Source organism: Oncorhynchus tshawytscha, linkage group LG02, assembly GCF_018296145.1.
Source record: "Oncorhynchus tshawytscha isolate Ot180627B linkage group LG02, Otsh_v2.0, whole genome shotgun sequence".
NCBI classification, from domain to species: Eukaryota; Metazoa; Chordata; class Actinopteri; order Salmoniformes; family Salmonidae; genus Oncorhynchus; species Oncorhynchus tshawytscha.
In genome coordinates, this window is record NC_056430.1 from 60,421,867 (window position 1) to 60,434,945 (window position 13,079).

At 41.4% G+C, this 13,079-nt stretch overlaps 1 long non-coding RNA gene across 2 annotated transcripts in view; it reads left to right on the forward strand.

Moving 5' to 3' along the window:
* Window positions 1-9,424, forward strand: part of LOC112222972 — a 266,640-nt gene extending 257,216 nt beyond the window's left edge. Inside the window, exons 1-4 of one of the 2 annotated variants that reach the window (XR_002949216.2) lie at window positions 7,985-8,104; window positions 8,258-8,348; window positions 8,436-8,531; window positions 9,056-9,424. This is a non-coding gene — a long non-coding RNA (uncharacterized LOC112222972). Of the gene's footprint in view, window positions 1-7,984; window positions 8,105-8,257; window positions 8,349-8,435; window positions 8,532-9,055 lie in introns of those variants that run through there. The other variant, XR_006079414.1, reaches the window with a different exon arrangement.
* The last annotated feature ends 3,655 nt before the right edge of the window (window positions 9,425-13,079 follow it).

Below are 13,079 nucleotides of genomic sequence, written 5' to 3' on the forward strand. Positions count from 1 at the left end.
CTCTGTTTTTGTTAAACCGCTTTTGGGTCCTCACTCAAGTCATAACACACACGGACAGCATCGTGAAGAAGGCGCAGCAGCGCCTCTTCAACCTCAGGAGGCTGAAGAAATTCGGCTTGTCACCAAAAGCACTCACAAACTTCTACAGATGCACAATCGAGAGCATCCTGGCAGGCTGTATCACCGCCTGGTACGGCAACTGCTCCGCCCACAACCGTAAGGCTCTCCAGAGGGTAGTGAGGTCTGCACAACGCATCACCGGGGGCAAACTACCTGCCCTCCAGGACACCTACACCACCCGATGTTACAGGAAGGCCATAAAGATCATCAAGGACAACAACCACCCGAGCCACTGCCTGTTCACCCCGCTATCATCCAGAAGGTGATGTCAGTACAGGTGCATCAAAGCTGGGACCGAGAGACTGAAAAACAGCTTCTATCTCAAGGCCATCAGACTGTTAAACAGCCACCACTAACATTGAGTGGCTGCTGCCAACACACTGACTCAACTCCAGCCACTTTAATAATGGGAATTGATGGGAAATGATGTAAAATATATCAATAGCCACTTTAAACAATGCTACCTAATATGATGTTTACATACCCTACATTATTCATCTCATATGTATACGTATATACTGTACTCTATATCATCTACTGCATCTTTATGTAATACATGTATCACTAGCCAGTTTAACTATGCCACTTTGTTTACATACTCATCTCATATGTATATACTGTACTCGATACCATCTACTGTATCTTGCCTATGCCGCTCTGTACCATCACTCATTCATATATCTTTATGTACATATTCTTTATCCCCTTACACTTGTGTGTATAAGACAGTAGTTTTGGAATTGTTAGTTAGATTACTTGTTGGTTATTACTGCATTGTCGGAACTAGAAGCACAAGCATTTCGCTACACTTGCATTAACATCTGCTAACCATGTGTATGTGACAAATAAAATTTGATTTCATTTAGATTCTTCAAAGTAACCACCCTTTGCCTTGATGACAGCTTTGCACACTCTTGGCATTCTCTCAACCAGCTTCATGAGGAATGCTTTTTCAACAGTCTTGAAGGAGTTCCCAAATATGGGAGCACTTGTTGGCTGGTTTTCCTTCACTCTGTGGTCCAACTCATCCCAAACCATCTCAATTGGGTTGAGGTCGGGTGATTGTGGAGGCCAGGTCATCCATCACTCTCCTTCTTGGTCAAATAGTCTTTACACAGCCTGGAGGTATGTTTTTGGTCATTGTCCTGTTGAAAAACAAATGATAGTCCCACTAAGCACAAACTAGATGGGATGTCGTATTGCTGCAGAATGCTGTGATAGCCATGATGGTTAAATGTGCCTTGAATTCTAATGTAAATCATAGACAGTGTCTCCAGCAAAACACCTTCACACCATCACAGCTCCTCCTCCGTGCTTCACGGTGGGAACCACACATGTGGAGATCATCCATTTACCTACTCTGCGTCTCACAAAGACATGGTGGTTGGAACAAAAAAAAAATCGCAAATTTGGCCTAATGTCCATTGCTCGCGTTTCCCAAGCAATTCTCTTCTTATTGGTGTCCTTTATTAGTGATTTATTTATAGCAATTTGACCATGAAGGCCTGATTCACCTAGTCTTCTCTGAACAGTTGATGTTGAGATGTGTCTGGTACTTGAACTCTGTGAAGCATTTATTTGGGCTGATAACTAATGAACGTATCCTCTGCAGCAGAGGTAACTCGTCTTCCTTTCCTGTGGCGGTACTCATGAGAGACAGTTTCATCATAGTGTTTGATGGTCTTTGCGACTGCACTTGAAGAAACTTTCAAAGTTCTTGACATTTTTCGCATTGACTGACCTACATGTCTTAAAGTAATGATGGACTGTCATTTCGCATTGCTTATTTGAGCTGTTCTTGCCATAATATGGACTTGGTATTTTACCAAATAGGGCTATCTTCTGTATATCACCCCTACCTTGTCACAACACAATGGATTGGCCCAAAAGCATTAAGAAGGAAATAGATGAACTTTTAACAAGACACACCTGTTAATTGAAATGCATTCCAGCTGACTACCTCATGAAGCTGGTTGAGAGAATGCCAAGAGTGTGCAAAGCTGTCATCAAGGCAAAGGGTGGCTACTTTGAAGAATCTGAAATATAAAATATGTGTCACGTTCGTTGTATGAATCAGACCAAGGCGCAGCGTGGTATGTGTACATTCTTTAAATTATTAAAATAATGAACACTGAACAAAACAACAACACGAACCATGACACTACACGAATAGTGCAGACAGGCAACTAAACATAGAACAAGAACCCAAAAACACCAAAGGGAAATGGCTACCTAAATATGATCCCCAATCAGAGACAACGATAAACAGCTGCCTCTGATTGGGAACCATATCAGGCCACCATAAACATACTAAACCCTAGACATACAAAAACCTTAGACAATACAAAACCCAGAGACAATACAAAACCCCTAGACAATACAACAACTAGCGTATCCACCCTGGTCACACCCTGACCTAACCAAAATATAAAGAAAAGTGATTTCTCAGGTCAGGACGTGACAGTACCCCCCCCACACACAAAAAAAAAACCTGAACCAATAGGGAGGGTCTGGGTGGGCATCTACACTTGGTGCCGGCTCTGGTTCTGGTCACCGCCCCCTCTTTATGCTGATCTCTCCGCCGTTGTAGAACCGGACTGTGGATCATCGCTGGAGGCCCCGGACTGAGAACCGTCTCTGGAGACCCTGGACTGGGGATCTTCGCTGGAGACCCCGGACTGAGGACCCCGGACTGGGGACCGTCGCTGGAGGCTCCGGACTGGGGATCGTCGCTGGAGGCTCCGGACTGGGGATCGTCGCTGGAGGTTCCAGACTGTGGCACGTCATAGAAGGTTCTGGACTGTGGCCTGTCGTTTGAGGTTCCGGACTGTGGCCCGTCACTGGAGATATCTCAGGTCAGGGCGTGACAATATGTTTTGATTTGTTTAACACTTTTTGGGTTACTACATGTTTTATTTCATAGTTTTGATGTTTTCACTATTATTCTACAATATAGAAAATAGTACAAATAAAGAAAACCCTTGAATGAGTAGGTGTGTCCAAACTTTTGACTGGTACTGTACATGTCATAACACAAAAAGGATTGAGAATTGATTTTAAGGGATTCAAAAAGCAAGAATCTCCCCTCGATCCCCCCTTCCAGTTTTCATTTCAATGCCTCCCGGTCATTAGTTTCTGTTACAGTATTAGATCACCTCCTATAATGACCGTATACCCTAAGCATAAAACCTCCACCGCAGACATTCCTTTTACTCATTTTAAAACTTGGTCAACATCTGTTAGGTGTTTCAACAGAGTTCTAAAGTAATATTGGCCTTGGCTTTTAAGTGTTTCGATTTTCTCCTTTCTATTCCTGCTCAACTAAAAGCCACATAGATTATACAGGGTGTTAATTTGGTATGCCTTCATCCAAACATATAGGGTGATATACTATGTCGGGCTGGGCTTCACATTTTTTCTTTTTGAATTACCTGTAGAAGGTGAGGAGTGATGTAGCTTGACTTGTTGAGCAGTCATGCTGGCCATCTCAATAGGGGTAGAGGACAGGGGGCGGGAGAGGGGGGTGATCTCTTGTTGTCCTTGTTGTCTCTGGCTCCTAATGGGTCCCCATTGGAATACCAGTCCCCTATGTCAACCTCGCTCTCAGGAAGAATTGAGTCGCTACTGTACTCACTATCGGAAGTGCTTTCGTAGTTGTCTTCTTCTTCCACGCTGTCACTCTCCTTCTCGCTCAATGACTGACTGGTCTCTCTCTCGTGTTGCTTGTCTTCGGTGCATTTGCTGGTGTTGTTACATTCTCTGGCCTTGTGGCCAAGGGATCCACAGTGCCAGCACTTGATGGTTGTGCATTCTTTGGCTTGATGGTCAGCAAGGTTACAGATGAAGCAGCATAGGACATGTCCGGGGTATAAAACCCTACCACTGTAGGGGGCCAAGGCAATTGCTATTGGCACCTCTTGCAGCTCCGTCCTTACTCTCCTCAACTTCAACTTGTACTTTCTCACTTCGTACCAGATAGCATACTTAGCGACAGGCTTCACAGCTAGATGTAGAATGGTGCAAGACCTCTCAGTGAAGCAGTCGACCTCTTCGTCAGCCACTCTTCCCATCCAGAACTTCTTCTCATCAATGTTCATTGACGATTACACCTGCCAGTGCTTCCACTTCTCATCCTGTGACTTGGTTGCATAGACTTCCAGGAAGTGGCGCAAAGGCTTCTCTGCGTTGAAAACTACCCACTGGGCACAGATGTCAGTTCAATGTCTAGTTTTGATTTACATTTGGTTGAGTTGTCAACTAATGTGAATTCAACATGAAATTAACAAAAAATGTCACTCTGTCATTGGATTTATGGTTAAAAGTTGGCTGAAAAAAATACAAAATTCCCTTTTTTTCTATTTGTTTTATGGAGGGGAAACGTTGATTCAACCAGTTTTTGCCCAGTGGGTAGTTCATGTCCTTCCTAAAGGCTATGCAGCTATAGAAGTCACTGGCGTTAATCCATTAATTCCCTACATAGTCTGCTGGGGGGCTCGCCTTCTATGTGAAAGATTCAAAACAAGAATATATAAAGAAGAATTATTGGACAACTGCCTTAAGAGAGTTAGTAAAACTGAGTGGAACACATTGCTGCATTAACGTCAAAGGAATCCCTCTCCTCCCTCTGCAACTTTGGTGCCAACCCACAGTCCTATTTCAAGGTCAATCAACGAAACGGTTAACAGACATTGACACATATTACACAGTGACTCCAGCTTTGGTAAAGCGTTTGAATCCCCCCGAGATTTGGCTATAAGAGACCCTCAAATTTACGAGATTGTTTAGTAAGGTCTGATTGCCTAAGAAAAAAGCATCATATTTTATGTCTATCATTCCCGATGGCAATTGTCCCTTGTCACAACTGTGTCCACTGTTATGCCATGATCAGAGGGAACTCTCCTGTCCATCCCCATTTGGGTGAGATGATGAAGGTTTCAGGTAGAATAACATGTAACATATCTCTATGTTGTATATCTCCTTAAGTGTTCCTGTAACTTTTATTATGTGGGTAAAACCAACCGTGAACGTAATACAAGGATATGTGAGCATAAGAGCTCCATTTGTAACCATGATGAAAAATCACCTGTTGCCAGGCATTTCAACCGCCATAATCATGAACTAAGTGCCTTACTTAGTTAATACATGTATTGAATTGGTGAAGGCGCCACATAGGGGAGAAGATAGGGATAAATTACTTATCCAAAGGGATACATATTGGCTAGACCGCTTGGGCACTCTTGCCACAGCAGGCCTTAATGAGGAATGGTCTTGTGTGGTTTTTGAATGTTTTTTTGTAGTAGGTTATAAATAGGCCAAACATTTAGGTAATTACATCATAATGTATTTTTATTGTGTGTATATCTTTATTTGATTTGTATGTTTCCCCCACAGCTCCCTCTGCTGGGATCTCTTGATTGGGACAATACTGACTGTGAATTTATAATTATGCCCACTTGTATGGTATTGATGTTGTGACATTGATTGCCATTGCCTTGAACACAGAAGAAGGGCTTTTACCCAATACGTTCATGGTGCATTAAAATATGTCAGTTTAAGTTGATTTACCAGAGTGGTGTCCTATTTCTGTTCCTTGGCCTCGCCTTCCCCCATATATCTCAGCCGGACCCAGTGCTGGCCAAAGTGGCCAGAACTGAGAGCCATGATGGTGTTGTGTCTTTACTATCATTAACTGAAGACTTATAGTTTTTATCAAAGATTCTCTGTAATTAGCATTTCATGATTAACTAATCAGGCTAATGTAATTAACTAGGAAGTCGGGGCACCAAGGAAAATATTCAGATAACAAAGTTATAATTTTCCTAATACAACTTTTCAGATATATTTTAATATCTGATCAATCAGTCTTCTTAATTAATTATTTATTTATTTTACCTCACATTAGTCTCATTCCAAACGTCGTAAATTCTTGATCTGCACGAACCTAGTCTTTACTATGAGTCATCCATACATCAATTGTCTTAACCTCTTGAGCTTATGGCTGAATACTGCCCCCTTTGGAGGAAGTGCGTGCCCATAGTAAACTGAAAATATTTTTTTCCAAAATTGATAATATATGCATATAATAATAATTATTGAATAGAAAACACTCTAAAGTTTCTAAAACCGTTTAAATTATGTCTGTATGTAAAGCAGAACTCTCAGGGCAGCCTTTCTCCCAAACTCTCTCTTGTCAAGAGAAAAGTTGGGTCAACTTTGACGTCATCGCCCCCACCCTTCCCAGGCAGCTACCGATCTGGGAACAGTATGTATTTGTTCAGCGCGATGTCTGCTTTCAATTGGCACGTTCATTGTTTGAATTTCGCGCTCCCTCATCCTTTGGCGGGCGAAAATGCCCGGGTCACTCTCACATACATGCACTCTATTGCGCGCGGCCGATTTGGGGAACGTTCTTTTCCAATAGACACCAGTTGAAGCCGGTTCGTTTGTTCGCGATGATCATTGTTTTACATGATAAAAACATCATTTTGCTCGATTCTGCACTTAGTTTGACCAGTTTAGTCGACATATAATATGTAATTTTGAAGTTTTGATGCGCAAGAGTGCGGGACCAGAAGGAGCAGAAGTTATTTTGGGTGCATTTCAGCTGAAGCTGTTAGCATATGCTAATACAAAGACGCACAACTTGAAACCAAACGACGTATTGGGTAAGTATGACTCCTTCTACGTCTTCTGATCGAAGAACATCAAAGGTAAGGGAATATTTATGTGGTTATTTTGGGTTTCTGTGGACTCCAAACGTAGAGGAGACACTGCTAATATCTGAGCGCCGACTCATAGCATAGACTAGTGAACGAATTCTGTAACGTTAAAAATAAATGTAACACAGCGGTTGTATTAAGAAGAAGAGTATCTTTGTAACTATATGTAGAACATGTATATTTAGTCATGTTTATTGCTTGTTATCTGACGTTATCTGTCGGAGCTATCATAATTTCTCCGGACATTTTGAGTAGCATTTTTGAAATGTCGTCATTGTAAACAGAGATTTATGGATATTAATGGCATATTATTGAAAAAAAAAATGTACTGTGTAACATGTAATATTACTGTCATCTGATGAAGATTTTCAAAAGGTTAGTGAATTATTTATTTTTTAATCCTACTTTTAAATTTTATATTTTCTGGGACAAAATGGCCGCCGCTTGCCTTTTGTTTCGGTGGTGGTCTAATATAAATGTGTGCTATGTTTTCGCCGTAAAACATTTTAGAAATCTGACTTGCTGGGTAGATGAACAAGGTGTTTATCTTTCATTTGAGCTATTGGACTTGTGTAGGTGTGGAGGTTAAATATTTCTAAGAATATTTTTTCGCATTTTGCGTTATGCTAATGAGCTTGAGCCGTAGTCACGATCCCGGATCCGGGATGGGTAGCATCAAGTTAACACTTATTTTTCTTAAAATGACATTGTTGGTTAAGGGCTCGTAAGTAAGCATTTCACTGTAAGGTCTACCTACACCTGTTGTTTTCGGCCTATGTAACAAATACAATATGATTTGATGCTGCCGTCTTGTTCCAGGTCTCTCTTGAATATGATATTTTTATTTTAACGAGACTAACCTGGTTAAATAAAGTTTCAATAAAATAAATAAAAAGGTGTAATGATTGGATTCATAAATGTGTTATGAATGGATTATGGATACAACCTTAAAATAAAGTGCTCCCACCATTTATAAATTCAAGTCTATCCAAGCTCCAGGTCACAAATTCAGTTGATATAACTAGGAAACCATAATATTGACTTAAGTTCTGCCTGGAGGGAGGTCATAAACTTCAGGCTGTAATGTCATTTTGCTTGTTAATCGGCTGTGAGAGGTGTGGATGGGTGGGGCAGGTACAGCATCTGCAGAAAGAGTATAAAATAGGGCTGCAGAGGGCAGAGAGACACCACACTACTACTGACGTCCAGAAGACATCATCCAGATAAACAGCCATCAATCAGAAAGCATCGTCCAGCTGAAAGAGGTATTTTTATTTTCACTGAGAATCTTCTTTGCAAAGGTGTATAGGAGTGGGCAGGTGTATACAAGTAGACAGGTAGGAATGGATGGAGAGGTGAAGGTGGACATGTGTGTGTGTGTGTGTGTTTGTTAACAAGTTGTGCTCTATGTGCTTTAGTAAAGGATGAAGATCCAGAGTATGTTACTGCTGTTCGCTCTAGTGGGTGTCCTGTTAGCAAGCTCCCTCAATGAAGATAACTCTGAGGATGGTATGTGTTGTCTGTAAATGTGTACTACTTTACTGCCCGGGTTTCATCTGATACAATCTAGTTAAATGAAAAATCTTTCTTCCTCAGCTCTCCTGCAGGAGGATGATGCAAAAAATGGAAAGGCTGCCTTTTTGGCAAAGTTGGCTACTCTGAAGACCAGCCCCTCTGAAGATGAAGCAGCATGTGAGCTATCTATCTATCTATCTATCTATCTATCTATCTGTCTGTCTGTCTGTCTGTCTGTCTGTCTGTCTGTCTGTCTGTCTGTCTGTCTGTCTGTCTGTCTGTCTGTCTGTCTGTCTGTCTATCTGTCTGTCTGTCTGTCTGTCTGTCTGTCTGTCTGTCTGTCTGTCTGTCTGTCTGTCTGTCTGTCTGTCTGTCTGTCTGTCTGTCTGTCTGTCTGTCTGTCTGTCTGTCTGTCTGTCTGTCTGTGCAACAGTAAATTGTCAACGAGAGGTTAGCAGAGGGTGGTAGGAAATGCGGTGGGAGTAACATGGCTAACTCCATCTCTACAGTTAATTAGCATCATGTTTCGTAGAGGGAAAATATTTTTTAAATGGTAGTCAAATACTTTTCTTACAACAGTAAGTTTAAAAGGTAGTCACTTATAATTGTGATATGTTTTGAAAATGTTGGAGTCATTTTCAAATATTTAGCTTTTAAAAAAGGTATTTTGCATAAAGATGATTTAAAACTGTATTCGACAGTTTGGGGCGCGCTTTGGAACGTAGCCAAGGAATTTGTTGGGTGAGAAGCGACCAGCATGGGGATGCCAAGGATCCTTTTCAGTCTCCATATGGAATCAGCTATCACCTCTGAAGTCATCACTAACATTACCTCAGTGAATCATTCCAACAACCATCAATCAATGATTGTCAAAAAACAACAACAGTAATACAGTTAATTGGTACTTTGGTTCTGAGAAGAACTCATCAACATTCTGAAGAATATATGTTTTATCCATGAACATGTACTTTATGTCCTGACACATGATAGTTGATTGGTCAAGTTAGTGGATAAATAATTGTATGGTTGACTTGTCATATTGTGATCCTCCAATAAACTATCAAGCATAAGACATGTTTAGTCGTTTTTTTATTAATCTTACATGTTTAGCAGTGTTTCAATTACATCATACATGTTTCATAATATTGTTTTATTTCGTGTTTCTATTCAGTATGAACAACGTGAACTTGACCATAATACAGATGCAGAGCAAATTACATCAGAATACACTGGGCAGTAATGGTAGTACACATATCCACACACACACACTAGACGTACCGTCTGGAGAGTTAGCTTCATTGAGTGAGCTTGATAACAGCAGTAACATATCCTGGATCTTCTAATAAATCAAATCAAATCAAATATATTTATATAGCCCTTCGTACATCAGCTGATATCTCAAAGTGCTGTTCAGAAACGAGCCTAAAACCCCAAACAGCAAGCAATGCAGGTGTAGAAGCACGGTGGCTAGAAAAAACTGCCTAGAAAGGCCAAAACCTAGGAAGAAACCTAGAGAGGAACCAGGCTATGTGGGGTGGCCAGTCCTCTTCTAGCTGTGCTGGGTGGGGATTATAACAGAACATGGCCAAGATGTTCAAATGTTCATAAATGACCAGCATGGTCAAATAATAATAATCACAGGCAGAACAGTTGAAACTGGAGCAGCAGCACGGCCAGGTGGACTGGGGACAGCAAGGAGTCATCATGTCAGGTAGTCCTGAAGCATGGTCCTAGGGCTCAGTTCCTCCAAGAGAGAGAAAGAAAGAGAGAAAGAGAGAATTAGAGAGAGAGTACTTACATTCACACAGGACACCGGATAGGAGAGGAGAAGTACTCCAGGTATAACAAACTGACCCTAGCCCCCCAACACATAAACAACTGCAGCATAAATACTGGAGGCTGAGACAGGAGGGGTCAGGAGACACTGTGGCTCCATCCGAGGACACCCCCGGACCGGGCCAAATAGGAAGGATATAACCCCACCCACTTTGCCAAAGCACAGCCCCCACACCACTAGAGGGATATCTTCAACCACCAACTTACCATCCTGAGACAAGGCCGAGTATAGCCTACAAAGTTCTCAGCCACGGCACAACCCAAGGGGGGCGCCAACCCAGAAAGGAAGATCACATCAGTGACTCAACCCACTCATGTGACGCACCCCTCTTAGGGACGGTATGAAAGAGCCCTAGTAAGCCAGTGACTCAGCCCCTGTAATAGGGTTAGAGGCAGAGAATCCCAGTGGAAAGAGGGGAACCGGCCAGGCAGAGACAGCAAGGGCGGTTCGTTGCTACAGAGCCTTTCCGTTCACCTTCACACTCCTGGGCCAGTCTACACTCCATCATATGACCCACTGAAGAGATTCTTCAGTAAAGACTTAAAGGTTGAGACCGAGTTTACGTCTCAGTATGTAATAAGCTGAATTCAAAATGGGGAAAAAACATTTGTCACTTATCTACACACATTACCCCCAAAATGACAAAGTGAAAGCATGTTTATAGATATTTTTGCTAATTTATTGACAAAAGGAGGTATGTGGACATAAATTATGAACTTTATCAAACAAATCAAACATTTATTGTGGAACTGGGATTCCTGGGAGTGCATTCTGATGGATATTTATAATGCTATTTCTGACTAATGTTGACTGCGCAACATGGCGGATATTTATTTTGGCTGGTTTGAGCTCTGAGCTCTGTACTCAGATTATTGCATGGTATGCTTTTTCCGTAAAGTTTTAAAAAATTCTGACACAGCGTTTGCATTAAGCATTTTCGGTTGCATTAAGCACAAGAATTTCGCTACACTCGCATTAACATCTGCTAACCATGTGTATGTGACAAATAAATTTGATTTGATTTTAAGGAGAAGTGTATCTAAAGTTCCATGCATAACGGTTGTATTTTCATCAACATTTACCACTGCAAAATCACAGCATATTTTGGAACTACTGAACATAACATGCCAATGTAGAATGAGATTTTTGGATATAAATATGCACTTTATCGAACAAAACATACATGTATTGTGTAACATGAAGTCCTATGAGTGTCATCTGATGAAGATCATCAAAAGGTTAGTGATTAATTTTATCTCTATTTGTGCTTTTTGTGACTCCTCTCTTTGGCTGGAAAAATGGCCGTCTTTTTCTGTGAATTGGTGGTGACCTAACATAATCGTTTGTGGAGCTTTCGATTTAAATAATTTTTGAAATCAGACACTGTGGCTGGATTAACTAGAATGTTATCTTTTAAATGGTGCCTAATACTTGTATGTTTGAGAAATTTGATTTATGAGATTTCTGTTGATTTGTATTTGGCGCTCTGCAATTTCATTGGCTGTTGGCGGAACCCCGTTCCAAGACAGGTTAAACAGTCCAAAATTACATTACACAATTTCACAAACAGTATCATCCTCACTCATTCATCTTATACAACAATTACATGTAAACCTCATATCTGAGGCTATTATATAAACAGCGTTATGGTAATGTGGCCGTATTGTCTCCCATGAGTTTCACAAAATTGTACCAAACGGACAAGTTCGTAGCTGGATTCTTCACCGATATGTGAGGTGGAAGAAATTCCTTTGTTCTCTCTATGAAACCTCACTCTCTCTCTATACTGTGGCCATGAGGAGATAATCTCCTCCAGGAATTTACGACCTGAGGTCACAGCCGCCTGAGTGTAGGAGACAGAGAGGGGGATGGTGCTCGCTGTACCCAAAGAGGGCAACGTCATGACAATGGTAAGGCTTAGTTTGGCTGATCACTGTGGGAATAGGGAGGGCTTTCTGCTGGCGTCAAGACATGGTGTTCACTAGTTGAGTTCAGGTGAATTGCCTCTTTTCCTTTTCCTGACATGGTGTTCACTAGTTGAGTTCAACTTACCTCCTCCCTCCATCAGAGGAAGACTAATAAGGAGAACCGGGGAGTGTTCAGGGCCCAAGCTAATTTGATGGTGGCTGTGTTTATTGTTGTGGAACGGTGAGTCATACTAAAAAAGGTATTCTGAGCTATTTGGGCGACCTACTGACAACCTCTCTACACACTCCTCTCTCTCAGTACCTAACAAAAATAACTGTCCCTGTGTCCATAGTGCCAAGATGATGAATTATAAATAGATTGCTCTTAGTAGTAGTGTTGTGAAGGAAAACATGCTGTTATCTAAACCTGGATCTCAAGGATCTAAATAGTGTGGACCCAAAGGTCTTTAATACTTTTTCTTGTTGTTTTTCAGAGAGGGAGATAAATGAAAGGGGAAGTGTAGTATAAAAATGGGGAACCTACGGGAAGACCTGGGATCAGAACCAATGACTTTAGGGGTAATATTGGGTCCAGATAAATGAAAGGGGAAATTTAGGATAAAAAAGGGAAACCTACAGGCAGACCTGGGATCAGAACCAATGTCTCTAGGGGTAATATGGGGTCCAGAGTGGGCTACACAGCCATTTGACCAGACTCCAGAACAGTCTATGATAGTTTAATTTCCCTTGAGACCAATAACCTAAAAGGGCTTGATGGATGAAAAGCTATTGAAATTTGAGAGGTTGAATACTGCTTGTTAACTGATTCTGTGTATCTATTTAACAGGTTCCCTGACCTAATGCAGAACACCTGTGCTTCACTAATTAAAAAGGAGGTGTGGCTTCTGCTATTCAGGAAATAGCCAGAGATAGTTAGACAAGCAGCTGCAGTCTTAACTCCCATATCAATCCCTAGCCTCG